Genomic DNA, 16,100 nt, shown 5'->3' with positions numbered 1-16,100 from the left:
CAATCACAGGCAAGGAGTAATGGGAGGCTCTCATTGGTTTATATCTGGCTTATTTCAGGCTGGGGCTGGGCAGCGGCGGTTCCCTGAGTCTGTCCTGGCCTGAGAATGAACTTGGATGATCAGTGTTCTGTTGACAGGGAGGGAGGCATCCAAGGGGTGCTCTTGGGAAGGCAACTAGGGATTTATTATTATTATTATGTAAAGGCTAGGTCCAGTCCTGCTGGCAGTCTAAAAAAAATCATTTTATTTCGTGTTTTAATCAATGGTGACATTTGGGTATTTTGAATCTCTGCATTTTTGGGTGTGGTATCTTAAACTTTAGAGATTCTTCTTTAAACTTGAGGATATCTGTAAGAATTTTTTTATAAAGCCACTTAATTATTTTACATAAAGTAGAATTAGAGAGGGCCTCACAGTGACCCCAAGTCATGGTCACAGGGCAGGAATAGAAGAATTTGCCTCTCTGAGTTAACAAGAATAATAACAAAAAAGATTTATTAGATAATGGGCACCTCTGCATACAGTAGGTTTTTATGGTGGAAGGAGACTCCAAACAGAATTAACAGTAACACATGTACAAGTTTTTTTGGGAAAAAAATTGGAAAGGCACACTTTTCAGTGAACGCTAGAATTCTTTTCCTTTTTTTTCCTAAAACAAACTTTCATATGAAGGGCTGGATAAAAAAGTCTTCTTTTTCCTCTTACTCCTGCCAGTTAATAAAACTGCTGAAAGACAATTGTAATGATCCGGAAACCTTGTTTTTCTGGAAGTTTCTTCAAGTGCTTTGAGCATGGGCATGAACAGCCAGATGAAGTGGGATGGGGAGGGGAGGGGGATTTGACCTTCCCCTCCAGGGCTCTCCCTCTGGGCACTTTCTGCCCTGAGATGGATGAGGAGCTGACATGCTGTCTCAGACTCCAGGGAGTGTTTTTCTTCAGGCCCGGATCCCTTACAGGTGTGCTGTGAGCGTGGCCTCCTGAGGATGGCTTCCTAAGGTCATGGTTGTAGAGGTATGATGGGTCCAAGCGACCCAGGGTGGCCCCTCCCATCTGCCAAGGGGGGGTCTGCACTTTTCCCTTAGCACAATTTTCCCTCCCTCCCTCCCTCCCTCCCTCCCTCCCTTCCTTCCTTCCTTCCCTCCCTGTCTCCCTCCCTCTCTCTCTTTCTTTCTTTCGTCTCCTTCTCACTTTCTTTCTCTTTCTTTCTTCTCCTCCTCCTTCTTGTTCTTCTCTTGTTCTTCTTCTTCCCTCCCCCTCCCCTCCCTCTCCTCCTCCTCCTCCCCCCCTCCCCCCCCACCTTCTCTGTCACCAACACTGGAGTGCAGTGGTGTAATCATAGCTCGTTGCAGCCTTGAACTCCTGGGTTCAAGCCATCCTCCTCCCTCAGCCTCCCAAGTAGCTGGGATTGTGGGTGTGCACCACTATGCCTGGCCAAGGTTGCAAAAATTCTTGTAGAGATAAGGTCTCTATGTTGCCCAGGCTGTTCTCAAACTCCTAGACTCAAGCATTCCTCCTGCCTCAGCCTCCCAAATTGCTGCAATTGCAGGCGTGAGCTGCTGCACCCGGCCCACAGTTATTATTGTTACCGTTTAGTTGGCTGGTGCTGACGAAAATCTTGAAATATATGCTTGACAAGTTTTTTTTTTTTTTTCTGATTGTAGCATGCATTTTCCTTGGAGAGAATACAATACAGGAAGGCATAGAGAAGAAAACAAAAGTTATCCATAATTTTGCCACTTATGACTAGCTGCTATGAACATTTTTCACCTATGTTTTCCTGTCTTTTTTTCTCTTATATATCTATGTTTTTCCCTTGTTCTCCTCTTTCCTCCTCTCCCCTCCGGATAAGATTTGTGTCCCCACCCAAATCTCACCTTGAATTATAATAATCCCCACATGCCAAGGATGGGGCCAGGTGGAGATAATTGAATCATGGGGATGGTTTCCCTCATACTGTTCTGGTAGTGAATAAGTCTCACGAGATCTGATGGTTTTATAAATGGCAGTTCCCTGGCATATGCTCTTTTGCCCGTCACCATGTAAGACATGAGTTTGCTCCTCCTTCACCTTCCACTGTGATTGTGAGGCCTCCCCAGCCATGTGGAACTGAGTCCATGAAACTTCTTTCCTTTATAAATTACCCAGTCTCATGTATGTCTTTATTAGCAGTGTGAGAGCAGATTAATACACCTCCCGTTTCCCCTTCCTCCTCTTCCTTTTCTTTTTTCTGTCTGTACATATGAGGATCACACAGAATACAGATATAATTTTGTATCTCCCTCCCCATCCCCCTGAATACACTGACTGGGGTCGGACTGCCTGGATTCAAATCCCAGCTCTTCTAAGCAGAATGTGTTCATTATGTGCCTCAGTTTCCCAGTCTGTGAAACGAGAATAAGGGTAGCTATGAGGACCAATTGTAAAGCTCCCTGGAGTACTCAGTCCTGTGCCCAGCGTCGGCATAGACATTCCTGCCTGACAGTCTCCTGCCTTCTCAGCGACTACTCTTTCACATGCCCCCCCTATGCTGTGAAGTGGGGATGAAAACCCTGGTTTCCTGTAATCCCAGCACTTCGGGAGGCCGAAGTGGGTGGATCACCTGAGGTCAGGAGTTACAAATAGACTATAGATTTCTTCCTACATTTTTGTGTTTTAAAAGGATCAAGTGGCCGGGCGCAGTGGCTCGTGCCTGTAATCCTAGCACCTTGGGAGGCCAAGGCGGACGGATCACTTGAGCCCAGATGCTTGAGACCAGCCTGGCCAACATGGCGAAACCTCATCTCTACTAAAAATACAAAAAAAAAAAAAAAATTAGCTGGGCATGGTGGTGGGCACCTGTAATCCCAGCTACTTGGGAGGCTGAGGCAGGAGAATCGCTTGAACCCAGGAGGCGGAGGTTATGGTGATCCGAGATCGCACCACTGCACTTCAGCCTGGGCGACAGAGTGATACTCCTTCTCAAAAAAAGAAAAAAGAAAAAGAAAATCCTGGTTTCTGGCAAAGGAAAACTGGATGTCATGAGTTGCTTAGACTGGGACGTGTGAACCGTGGCAGTATTGAGCTTTTGGGCTGGAGGATTCTTTGTCGTGGGGGCTGTCCTGTGCCTTGTACGGCTCTGCTCATTACTAACAGCCCCCACCTCCAGCTGTTTTCAGACACCATCAAATGTGCCCTGTCGGAAAAAGCTCCTTGAGTTTTAAACCCCTGGACTGGACCAGTCAGGATTTATCACCTGGATTGCACCCAGCCCTGAACAAAACTGATGGGCAACCAGGTTGTTGAGCACCTGTGAAGCCAGGCGTGACCTCCAGTGCCTCCTTTCCCAGCCCCTGAAGATCTGCCATCCCACATTCCAAGGAGAGACCTGCCGTGGCTGTGTCACCAAGTCTTAGCTAGCACCACTGCCTGTCCTCTCCTGACCCTAGGTGGAGACTCCTGTGGCCCCGGTGAGGAGTTGGGCAAAGCGGCCACACAGCAGAAAGGTCTCAGTGCTCCCTCATGTGACATGCGGGGGCCTGAGTGGTGATATGACTCTCATTACATCTCAGGCTGTGGACGAGGCAGCTTTGCACAAAGTGCTTCTGCCCTGGGACTGCCCCACATCAAAGACCACCAGGCTTTACTGGTCCTTGGGCTTCCCATCAGGAAGGATGGCCCAGCCTGTTCCGCTCCTCAGTGGAGAGGGCGGATGCAGGAAGCTTCCACCTGAGCCTGGCTGCCAAGCCCGTGACATGGGTGATTGGGCAGTGGTCACTGAGGAGCAGATGAACGTAAAAAGGCACAACCAAGCCCAGAGCAGCACCTCAGGGCACATAATATTTGTCGGACCTAAATTAAATGCTTTGTAAATCTTGCTGCCCAAGGAGGGACAGGCTGGTGGAGCTGCTGACGCACCCTTTGTCCCCTTCGTCCTGACCCTGTAGGATGATGCAGGACAGCGGGACGCTCATTTCTGCTGCTTCAGGTTCTAAATGCAGCCTCAGATTTGAGGGCAGGATGACGCCAGTGCAGCTGGCTTTCAGAGGGATGGTGGGGAGTTCCTTGGGGGCCGCTGACTGGCTGTCAGAGGGCGAGCGTTTTCATTTTTTCCCCAGGATGATCCAGAGTGGAAAGTGTCCTGTGTTCCAGTGCTGGATGGCTGGGACTCCCATTCCTCCTAAAGGGACGCTGGTTTCACAGTGCCCTATGGCACCTCCCTCCCCACAGTTCATATTTTATTGTGGACAAGAACTGGTTTTGAATGGTGAATCCTCAGGTGGAAGAGGGGTGAGATGTGCTATTGGTTTCCACTCAGTGGCGTGCAGCTTGTTCCTGAGCCCACAGGGGAGCAGATCGTGTATGTGAAGATGGTTGCTTGGAATCAGGGAATCAGAGAACCAGGCACTGCGAACATGTGGTTAGGTGGGGCGTAGAGCTAAGAGGAAAGGTTCTGGAGCTGGACCGTGACCTTGTACAGGGAACTCACCCCCTTCGTGCCTGGGTTTCCTCATCTGCAAAGTAGGAACATTAGTAGCACCTACCCCTCAGGCAGGTGCGAAGCTTTAGTGCGCTAATACATGTGGGGGCTTAGACCAGTATCTGGCCGTGGTTGGCACTCAGTGGCTGTTGGTGGTGGTGTTGTTGGAATTGTTGGCACCTTGCTGCTTCCCTGGGACACAAGCCGTGCAAGCCCCTCCCTTCAGGAGTGTGCTGTCTCTAGAAGGCAGGCTGTCTCTGAGGATGTGAGAGCTTATTGAGGTTCCTGATACAATGGCGGCTGCTGGAGTCCAACAGAGAGAATATGGTCATTAGGTGTTGGAGATTCCAGGTCTGAATTTTGATCTGTTATCCCAGAGTTAGCGTTTTGCTTTCTCTCTGCCTCCTCTCTCCACACTCTCAGGCAACAGTGTATTAAATGTTTTCATTTTTTTGTCTCGGAATGAGCACGTGAATTTTATAGGCTCCTGGACAACGCTACAGTGAGTTAAAAATTGTCCACCCAGTAGCGCCACCTCTTGGGGTCAGAGTTATTTTATGTTCTGTGTTGTAAGATGTGAGGATGAGAATAGCCCATGTCTGAGAAGCCCCTGGGACTCCTTTCTGGGGACCAGTTGGAATGTGTGCGAGGCATGGAGTGAGGCATGCCCTGGTTTGTGGGAAGGCAGCGTGTTGCTCTACACTTGCTCTTCAGTCTCTGTTCCTCAGTGGATGTGTTATGCTACGATTGGTGCTTGTCTTAGTCTGTGTTTTGCTGCTCTGAAAGAATAGAAATTATTCACAGACTGGGTAATTTATAAAGAACAGAAGTTTATTTGGCTCATGGTTCTGGAGGCTGGAAAGTCCAAGATCAAGGCACTGGCAGATTTGGTGTCTGGTGAAGACCTGCTTCCTGGTTCGTAGAAGACTGTCTTCTCACTGAGTCCTCACATGGTGGAAGGGACTGGCTTGTACTCTGAGACCTCTTGTATAAGCACACTAATCCCATTCACAAGGGCTCTGCCCTCCTACCCAGTCACCTCCGAAAGGCCCCACCTCCTGATACCATCACCTAAGGGGCTAGGATTTCAGGGAGATAGGAATTTGGAGAGGTGGGGCACAAACATTTAGGTCACAGCACTGGCTGTACTGGGGGAGCCTCAGAACATGAAGATGGCCATGGCTGGGATCAGGGTCTTAGAAAGTCTCTCAGGCCTCCCTTCCTGGAGGAGCAGGAAGCTGAGATTACAGGATGCACAGTGCTGTGGACTTTGGGGCCTGCTTTAATAGCTGGGCCTTGAGTAGGTTTACTACTAAAGGATTTGAAACCCATAGTAGTTTGCTCTTTCAGCCTTCCTCAGTCCTTTCTTTGTGTGTTTCTCCCTGATTTTCACATTGGTTAAGAGCTGCTGTTTAAGTAATGTCCCTGCCCCGGAGGCAGAGGCAAGCTGGGTTTGGAGGCCACCCACAGTGCTAGCTCCATGGTGCCAATTCAACCAGCAGGTGTTGACGTATTGAGCTCATACCTGCGGGTATGTGCCTGCAGATGAACCGGGGAGCAAAGCACACACAGTCCCCAGCCCAGAAGCCTCTTTGTGGAGTCCTGTGGGGGACACACAAAGTGACAGGCAGTTGGGGCACAGTGTTCTTAGTGGATGTCTTCATCTGTTTGGGTTGCTGTCACAGAATACCACAGACTGGGTGGCATGTAAACAACACAGTTCTGGTGGCTGGGAAGTCCAAGGTCAGAGAGCCAGCGGATTTGTGTCTGGTGAGGGCTGGCTTCCTGGCTCATAGACAGCCAACTTTTGCTGTGTCCTCACCTGGTAGAAGAGTGAGGATGTTCTTTGCGGTCTGTTTTATAAGAGCACCAATCCCATACATGAGGATTGCACCTTATGACTGATCACCTTTCAAAGGCCATCACATTTCAGGTGAGGATTTGAAAGTGTGATTTCTGCAGGGGACCCAACCTTTCAGCCTATGGCATTGGATTTTCTAACTCCTTTTCCAGCAATGACCAGGGTTCCATAATGCCTTGGTTCACTCCCTTTTTCCAAGGCTGCCTTGGATCTGCTTGGGAGTTTCTTATATTGGACTCTACTTTCCCACCAGATGGGGACAAGGGACATTGTCTCTGGTCCTATGTGCAGATTTGTCAGGCTGCTCCTCGACTGGATGCACGGACTCTGTCATGAAGCAGTGCCTCTTGCGATATCAGCTGGATTGATGATAGTGTCTCATTTTTCTTGATTTTGTAGGTATCTTGAATGCTCGCAGAGCTCACATTGCTCCTGTCCTGCATATAAAACCAATCTTGGCCCCTTGGGATCCTCCGGTTGTCCCAAAATGAATGGAAGAGACTGTCAGTAGAAGCAGCTGCTTCTACTCTTAGAAATCCACATAGCAAAAAATGAGTCTCACCATGTTGAAACTGTGACATGTGTTTGAAAATAAAGTTTTAATTAGAAGGAGCATTTCTCAGCCTCAACCTGGTGCTGGCTGTCTTAACATCGAGACTAAAATAAACTGGCTCCAACTTCTTGGCACGAGACCCACTCTGCCTTTTACACACTGAATCTCGAGTTGAAGCGTGGGGTGCAGTGCGTATGTGTCTTTTCAAGACCTCAGATTTCATAAAACAAAGGAGTGGGAGGGTGCTTGATCCCATGGTGGTGGGGACTGCAGCACCATTTGCTGCAAGTCCTGTTAGTTTTGGCCTACTTATGTTTGCTTATGTTTATAAAATATCTCCTTTTTTCTAAACATAAGTCTGAGGACTTCATGGAAGGAGCCAGAGAGACAGCCAGCCATGGTGTGATGCCAAGACCATGGCCTTTGCAGCCAGATACACTTGGGTTCCTGTCCTTCATTTACCAGCTGTGTGACCTGGGGCAGGCTGCGTAGTGTCTGAGCCTCTGTATCCTCATCTGTAAAATGGGCGCAACACTTTCATTACCAGTTCGACCATTATTATATATACACAGTGCTCAGGGCCTGGCATAGTAGCTACTTAGTAAATGGTATCTGTTCTTCTTATAATCTCATGATTAGCACAGTCCTTACGTTGCTCTGGGTCACTGCCAAGGGCTCCCATGCTGTTTTCAGTGTTACGTTGGCCTTGACTAGGGGTGCTTCTGGTTCAGCTGAGGACTGGCAAGCTTCAAATTCACTTTACCAGATGCACATGGGCAGGCAGGTAGGCGTGTCCTGAGCGTCAGCTTGCATATTGCATCACCCTTCTGTTGTGCTTCTGGGCTCCCACTCTGCGCTCTCTCCTCCCGCCTCCCACCAGAAGCCATCACTAGACAGAAACAAAACAAACTGGTACTGCCTCAGAGCCAGAAAATAAGCCCTTTCTTGATTCCCTCATGCTAGGCTGATTTAGCCCAGGTGACAAAAGGGCACCATCTTTAGGTTGGTGTGCAAGGCAGAATTTCTGGTTAAGATGGGTGTGATGGGCCAGATGTGTGCCTGTAATCACAGCACTTTGGGAGGCCGAGGTGGGTGGATCACCTGAGGTCAGGAGTTCGAGACCAGCCTGGACAGCGTGGTGAAACCCTGTCTCTACTATAAGTACAAAAATTAGCCGGGCATGGTGGCGGGAGCCTGTAATCCCAGCTACTCGGGAGGCTGAGGCAGGAGAATCACTTGAACCTGGGAGATGGAGGTTGCAGTGAGCCGAGATTGCGCCACTGCACTCCAGCCTGGGCGACAGAGCAAGATTCCGACTCAAAAAAAAAAAAAAAAAAAAAGGATGTTTGTTATGGTAAGAAAAAAAATGTATATAAATATATATGTGTGTATGTATATATGTATACACACACACACACACACACACACACACTTTGTCCCAGTTCCTGGCACACAGTTCTCCAAACCCTTGGAATCTCTGGAGCGATAGAATGTCTTTCTTTGGTACACTGGGGACCTCTTGATAGCTTCGGGATGAGGGCTGGTTTCCAGAAAGACCAAACCATGTGATTAGAGGGTCGAAACTTTCAGCTCCATCCTCTCCTTAGGGAGAGGAGAGAGGGGCGAGAGATTGAATTAATCGTCAGTGGCCAATGATTTACTCACTCATGCTGTAAGATCTCTAAACAACAGAATTCAGAGAGCTTCTGGGTTGGTGAACACATGTTGGTGCTGTGAGGTGGCGTGTCCAGAGAGGGCGTGGGAGCTGGGTGCTCTCCCCAACACCTTGCCCTGTGCATCTCTAACATTTGGCTGTTTCTGAGTTGTGTCCTTGATCATAAAACAGTAATAGTAAGTCAGGTGTTTTCCTGAGTTCTGCCAGCCATTGTAGCAAATTATTGAGCCTGGGGAGAGGATCATGGGAACCCCAGAATTTGTAGTTGGTCAAGCCGAAGTGTGGGCCCTCCATCTGTAGCTGGTGTCTGAAATGGGGGCAATCTTGTGGGACTGAGCCCTTAACCTGTGGGTTCTCTGCTAACTGTGGGTAGTTAGCGTCAGTCTTGAATTGAATAGTAGGACCCTCAGTTGGCATCCAGAGAGTTGGAGCATTGGTTGGTGTGAGGAAAAACCCCACACATTTGGTGTCAGAAGTGTGAGTTAAAGCAGTTCATGATGTAGGATAGAAACAGGTACCCCAACAAGTAGCTATGGCTTAACTTGGAAGTGTTGACTGTACCTTTGGCATCTGGGTTAAATCTTATTGTTGAGTGTATAGGACCTGTACACACTTGTGTGTACAGAGGAAAGGCCATGTGAGGACACAGAAAGAAGGTGGCTGTCCACAAGCCAAGAAGAAAGGCCTCACCAGAAACCAATGCAGACAGCACCTCAATCATGGACTACCAGCCTCTAGGACTGTAAGAAAATAAATGTCTGTTGGCTGGGTGCAGTGGTTCATGCCTGTAATCCCAGCACTTTGGGAGCCTGAAGTGGTGGATCGTATGAGGTCAGGAGTTCAAAACCAGCCTGACCAACACGGTGAAACCCCATCTCTACTAAAAATACAAAAAAATTAGTTGGGCGTGGGGGCTCATGTCTGTAATCACAGCTACTTGGGAGCCTGAGGCAGGAGAATTGTCTGAACCTGGGAGACGGAGGTTGCAGTAAGCCAAGATTGTGCCAGTGCACTCCAGCCTGGGCAACAGAGTGAGACTACTCTGTCTCAAAAATAAATGAACGAACGAACGAAAGAATGAATGAATGAATGTTGTTGAATCCCCCAGTCTGTGCTATTTTGTTATGGCAGCCCAGGGAGACTAAGACACTTTCCCTCCTTCCTTCCAAAGGTGATAGAAGGGTGTGGCTCCATTTGCAGCCACTGCCAAGGTCAGGGCTGGCTGGTGTCCCTGCCTTTACTCTGGCATGCGGCAATGTGGTGGTTTCTTTCTTGTCTGTGCTATTTCTAGTCTTCTGTCTTCATTTAGTGGATTGGGTAGCTAAGGATGAGAAAGTTTAAGCAGTTTGCTCCAAGTCACTTTAGTGTATTAGGCAATAGAGCCCAAGGGTGCATCCCAAGCCTCCCTTGGGTAAATCCAGGACAGAGAGAGTTAATTCCTTGTTTAAAAATGCAACTCATAGTGACATGTGGATGTCGTTGAGTAGCAAAGAAATAAACAAAGTGGGCCAGTGACACACTACACTGCTTTGTGACAAGAGTAGGTTAACTGATTTAATGGTAAATCACAATGTAAGGGAAAGTGGACCCGAAAAGCTTAAGCTACCCAATGATGACCAGGATAGAAGTGCTGCTCTTGGAGGCTGAACCTTTTATCATCAGATGTTTTTGCTCTGCCTTGCAGCTAAAACCATTGCTTTAATTTAAAATCGATTGATTGGATGGTGGCTATGTGCCTGTCTTTGTGTTGGGCGTTAAGCACCAAGAGCTAAAATGCATAGTTGCTGTGCAGAATTAGCTGATGCTTTAGCAGGGCTGACTAAATGGACAATGGCCGCACTGTGCAGTAGGTGTTCCCTAGGAGGGTGGAGAGGGGTAATTACTGCATGCTGTGAGAGCACGTGTAGGGGCATCTCAGGTGGAGGGCAGACGCCGGGAATGGCTTTTCTAAAAGAGGGAAAACAGGCAGGGAATCCCAGTGGGGAATAGGGTTTCAAGCAGAGAAAATATGAAGTGTTTCAATGTGGAGATATGGGGGAACAGCCCACTTGGAGGACTTTGTAGGCACTTACAGGTACTGTTTCTTTGTCTTTCTTCTCCTCTTCTTATCCTTCCTTTTTCACTTCCATCAGTGGCGTGTTAGTAAATTGGCTCCCAAGGTGAATAAAGAGGCCTGATTTGTAGTGTTTTGTCGATTTCTATGGTATAAATTTTCCCATCATCGTCAATTCCAAGCTATCAGCATGATATCAACTGGTCTACAAAATTCCTAAAACTGTAACAATTGGTCACAAGCCTATACAATCCCACTCCAGCAGACCTCTGCCGCTCATCCATCCTTCCATCCATCCATCCATCTATCCATCCATCCTTCCATTCATCCGTCCGTCCGTCCACCCGCCCGCCCCTCCGTCCATCCGCCTGCCCCTCCGTCCATCCATCCATCCATCCATCCATCCATCCATCCATCCATCCAATCATCCATCCACATGCATAATTATAACCAGACAGAATCACAGGAATAAATCATGTTGCAGATTTTAGAGTTTTTTTAAATCAAGTCCTCTCATTTTATAGACAAGAAAACTAATGTCTAGAGAGGGGAAGTGGCTTTTAAAAATTCTGTTCATTGAGCTATTAGGACCATTTTCTCCAGAATTCAAGTAAAGAATATGGTTTAGCAATTCTTGAGTTGAAGCAATGTGGAATCTAAGTTGTGCAGACCACAGTTGTGACAGTCCTAATGCTCACGAAGCTGTTTTTATTCCTTGTCTCAATAGTTGCTTGTTCCCACCAGGCTCACAATTTCTTTCACAGGTAGTTAAAAATGTCCTTGTAGAAATCACATTCTTTTCCTAGTGCATAGCAGATAGTTTCAGAATCTAATTTAGCAGTTGGCTCTTAATATTTCTTGAGTCTTCGATGTTTCTGGATTTCATTTATCTCTTTTTGGGTGATGTAGTCATCTTTCCTTTAGGATTCCAACTGAAGCCACGCATTTGGGGTGTCAGCTAGCTGCCTCCACCCCATTTGTGTTGGGCTGGATTTCCTTGACACATCTATGGAGTTGAAACACTTTGGCTTCTGACAGCATGCTTTGGAGCTTTTGGAAAGATGAATAATTGATCATTGTTTTGGTGGTCTTTAAATTGTTGTAAACTCATGGGTAGGGGATGATTCTTACCAACTTAGAAGCTTTATTTTGAACAAAAAAGACAAAAAAAGAAAAACAAAAAGAAGCTTTATTTTGAAATTGTGGACACGTTGGCTGGTGAATACTGAAATGTTCCAGAGGACTCCATTTAAAAGTAGTTTCTGTGCTATAATGTTGAGTGAAAAAGCAAGTCGCCAGGATATGTATTATGATGTGACTTTTGTGAAAAGTAGGCAAACAAATTGGCAGTTACCTCTGGGGAGTGACAATGAGGATATAATTTGTTCACTTTTAACTCTACATGTTTCTGTATGGATTGATTTTTTTAAACTTTTTAATTACAAGTAGGTAGTAAAGCAAATCCAGACTAAACAGAAAGCTTGGTTCTATTTTAAGAGGACTCATCTGGGAATGGATGACAAACTTTCTATTGTCCTTTTAAGGCAATTTGCCATTTGCCCAATAAAAAGTTTACATGTGTCTAGTTTATAAATTGTTATGTAGTAATCCTAGAAACAATTGATTTTGCTTGCTAAAAATTAAAATTGCATAGCTGTTCACACCTGCTCAATAAGGCCAGCAATCTAACCTTAAACTTCACTGCGAGTTCTCCCTTCACCTCATAATTTTTTCCCAATTCTTTCCTAATGAGGTTAATCACCTGTGCGCATGCACTGCCTAAGCTGGTTGTTATTCTGTACTCCCAGTGGTAATTCATTCTAAGAACCTCCTGGAGATATTGTGTAAACTAACATAGGGCCATTCTGTTTCTTTAGCATTTCTTGACTGTGAGGCTCTCAGCTGCCTGGGACACGGAGAGTCATTAGACTTCACTTGCTTCCCAAGGATAGCATCATGCCATGATACCAACATGCTGCCTTCCTTCCTCTTTCCTCCTAAATGAACTTCTTTCATGCAGTTGGCAGTTCTGTCCTCATCTTCAGAATGTCCTCTGGGGTTCCTGATCTCAATTTTTAAAAAATGCATTTAGAGTTTGAGACTAGCCTGGCCAACATGGTGAAACCCCCGTCTCTCCTAAAAATACAAAAATCAGCTGGGCGTGGTGGCGTGCACCTATACTCCTAGCTACTTGGGAGGCTGAGGCAGAAGAATTGCTTGAACCTGGGAAGTGGAGGTTGCAGTGAGCCGAGATTGCACCACTGCACTGCAGCCTGGGTGACAAAGCCAGATTCCGTCTCAAAAAAAAAAAAAAATGCATTTAGTTCCCTTTCCTGAGTCGCTGAACATTTGAAAAGGTGGGGAATGCGTGGATATTGTACAAGAATCGGTCAAATCAGATTGTGTTAGTCTAAAATGGAAAAATAACTGTGACTTCTTATTCAGGCATTTGCCAGCAGATTGCCTCTCCCAACTCTTTCTTATAAAAAGAATTTCAGGAAATATGTGACTTAGGTAAGTGATGTGTTATTGATGCAAAGCCCAATTATGATTACGCTCGTGGAGGAAAATAGTTCTTCTATTTCACAGACTGTGGAAACCTCCCTCTGATTAGGTTGACCCATATGAATTGCCAAATTGAGCTACCAAAAGGGCAATTTCCCCCAGTTCAACCTAAGATTGCTTATTTGCCAAGTCGTAAGCGCAGGAAATACATGTCTACATTAAGAAAGGACATGAGATGCATGTGCTCTAAGGAAGTCAGGCATCCCTTTTTTATTTGAACCTGTCTCTAATGGTTAGTGTTTACTTAGTTGACACTTGGTTGTTGCCTCACTAGCTTTCAGAAAGTATCTAGAGCAAAATTGGTTGCCTAGCAACATGTTCCAGCCCAGAAGGGTTGCAGAATGGGTCAGTGATTAACAATTATATACAATCAAGTTTAAAAATTCATAGCAGCCGGCAACATTTCTGCTCTGACCACCAGGAAGCATCAGCATTCTACTGCCCTGGGTTTTGGGCTATTGTAAGTAAATTTATTGCAGTTGTGATCTTGACCTCATGGTGGCAATTAAGAAAAACTGTTCGGGACTGAAATAGGCTCATGGCGTCCCTCCGTGCATGGATCGATTTTGCAAAAGCATCTGACACCCATCATTTGGTTGGCTGCCTGTCTGGACACTCATCCCCACGGAAAATGAGAAGAGAAAATGAAGAATCTGGATATTTATGATTGTTGTCATCTCAACAAATTGGCCCCTATTAGTGAATCTGTAATTTACTAAAGAACAAGTACACACAAAATGAGTGACAACAGCTCCCTCGCTCAACCCAGATCGTTCTTTCAAGAATTACCAATGCAGTGCAGATGTTCTTCCTGAAATGGCCTAAGCCCTTAATCGTTTCTCTTCCTTCCGTTCCAGCAAAAGAGAAGACAAATTTTGCATCAGCCAGTCCTTAATCTTTCTGTCAGCACAAATATCAATGGTGTAAATCGTGAAAATGGCAGTAAAGCTAGGAGACATTTTTATAACTCTGGCAAAGCTAATAATGCACATTTCATTGTTGAGAATCATTGAGTTTAATTGGCTAATCAATTTTTAGGCCCTTTCCATTTGTATTTTGTTTAATCAACAAAAATAAATCGCCCTGCCAACCTTGAAAGACCCAAGTTGGAGAACAGTGGCAGATATTTCGTTTGTCCTGCCAAAAGTGCTTTTCCAACAGAAATGTCTTAATTGAAGATGATTTATATTCAGAAGTGCTGATGTTTTATCATTTGTCTAAAGAAGGAAAAAGCTGTGTAAGCAGGCAGTAGGCAGCCGTTTTAGGCATTGTTTTTGACATTTATCTACACTCTTTATCCTTCAGATGTTTATATAAAAATGACCTGCCCTACCCTTTCTTGCTAATGATTCGGACATCACCTCATGAAGTAGTTGTCAAGTTGTTCCCATAACTTTTGGTTAGAATTAGGATTTGCTCAGGAGAACTCCAGGCCCAGATCGTTTCGCTGTTTTCTCTGCGTTTCCTGTCCTGCTCTCTGGGCCATGGGTGGAAAATGGCTGACATCTCAGCACTGGAGGACAGGCCACATGGGTGTGCCTTGGTGAAGTGCACTGATTCTTGGTTTCTTGGCAAGAAAACATCACTAGTCCCAGCTGGCCATGATATATCAGGGCACCCTGAGGCCTTGATCTGGGTGGGTGACAAGCTTTCTGAGAGTTGCAAGAATGTAGCGTTTGCTTTGATTGCCTCCTTTGCACCCCAAGGAAGGGGAAGAGATGAAGAAAATAACATTTATTTAATACCTACATGGTGTAGTCTCATTTCTTACAACAATTCCAGGAAGCCGCCAAACCCTATGTAGCTGATGAAGAGGACGAGTTTCAGAGAACTTCATAACTAGAATAGCTCACAGTGCCGGATGCAGTGGCTTACTCCTGTAATCAGTAATCCGTAATCCTAACACTTTGGGAGGCTGAGGAGGGTGGATCACTTGAGCCCAGGAGTTTGAGACCAGCCTGGGCAACATGGAGAAACCCTGTCTCTACAAAGGAATACAAAAATCACCTGGATGTGATGATGTGCACCTGTAGTCCCAGCTACTTGCAGGGCTGAGGTGGGAGAATCACCTGAACCTGGGGAGGTCGATGCTGCAGTGAGCTGTGATCAAACCACTGCACTCCAGCCTGGGAGACAGAGTAAGACCTTGTCTAAAACTAATAATAATAATAAACTAGCTCACAGCAACTTATATGTGGAGCGGCTGCAATTCAAATCCTGTTCTGTGGGTCTCCAATTATCTTCCCATTTCACCGGCTGCAGGAAGCTGGAAAAGTTCCCCTCCTTACCCTAAACAGGTTTTCCCTGTAGGGCTCCCAGGGTGCAGGAACTGAAGAATAATAAAGGCTAAAGGTTGGCTGGGAGCGGCGGCCTGTAATCCCAGCACTTTGAGAGGCCAAGGCAGGCGGATCAACTGAGGTCGGGAGTTCGAGACCAGCCTGACCAACATGGAGGAAACCCCGTCTCTACTAAAAATACAAAATTAGCCGGGCGTGGTGGCACATGCCTGTAGTCCCAGCTACTCGGGAGGCTGAGGCAGGAGAATCGCTTGAACCCGGGAGGCGGAGGTTGCGGTGAGCCGAGATCGCGTCATTGCACTTCAGCCTGGGCAACAAGAGTGAAACTCCATCTCAAAAAAACAAAAAAAAGACTAAAGGTTTGTGATTGCTTGTTGTGTGTCTGCCACTTTTCTAAGAGCTTCATATATATTAATTCATTTACACCTCACTTGCCTGTTAGCTGCTGCCATCCTCATCTTACAGATGAGGAAACTGAGGCACAGGGTGCCTGGGGCTGGACCATGGTCACATGGCTAAATGTTGAGGGAACCAGGATTTGAATCCAGGTGTCCTGACCCAGAGTCCGTGCTCTTAGGATTCTGCCTTTCATTGACTGTACCCTAATTGGTTTAATATTCTCTAATATGATTTGGATGTT

At 46.3% G+C, this 16,100-nt stretch overlaps 1 protein-coding gene across 4 annotated transcripts in view; it reads left to right on the top strand.

The window, feature by feature from the left end:
• The window catches only part of LOC134809257 (collagen alpha-1(I) chain-like), a 216,527-nt gene that overhangs the window by 65,478 nt on the left and 134,949 nt on the right, over positions 1–16,100 (top strand). The gene's annotated exons all lie outside the window — the stretch shown is intronic.

Source organism: Pan troglodytes, chromosome 22 (assembly GCF_028858775.2).
Source record: "Pan troglodytes isolate AG18354 chromosome 22, NHGRI_mPanTro3-v2.0_pri, whole genome shotgun sequence".
Classification (NCBI taxonomy): domain Eukaryota; kingdom Metazoa; phylum Chordata; class Mammalia; order Primates; family Hominidae; genus Pan; species Pan troglodytes.
Note: the sequence above shows the minus strand (reverse complement) of the source record. Positions and strands in the feature narration are given on the sequence as shown.